The sequence below is a fragment of the Populus euphratica genome, unplaced genomic scaffold, assembly GCF_000495115.2.
Source record: "Populus euphratica unplaced genomic scaffold, PopEup_1.0 scaffold506.1, whole genome shotgun sequence".
Taxonomy (NCBI): Eukaryota; Viridiplantae; Streptophyta; class Magnoliopsida; order Malpighiales; family Salicaceae; genus Populus; species Populus euphratica.
In genome coordinates, this window is record NW_011500385.1 from 108,356 (window position 1) to 108,639 (window position 284).

Below are 284 nucleotides of genomic sequence, written 5' to 3' on the forward strand. Positions count from 1 at the left end.
TATGAAAGTGCCAAGTATTTGTTGTACCAAGTGTTATACAACACAAATCTAGATTAATTATATAACCAAGATATTAAAAATAAACAAGATAACAAATACAAAACATATTAGTATCAAACATGAAAGTCCATGTTGAGTTTACACTCTATTTATTCTTACACCATTAGTGTAACCTTTTCACCTTGACATAATAAACTTAGCTAAACATAATGAAAAAGAGAAACATAAATAAACAAGATAAGAACATAAGTAAGATAAAAGTTAACTAAGTAAAGGAAAGGAAA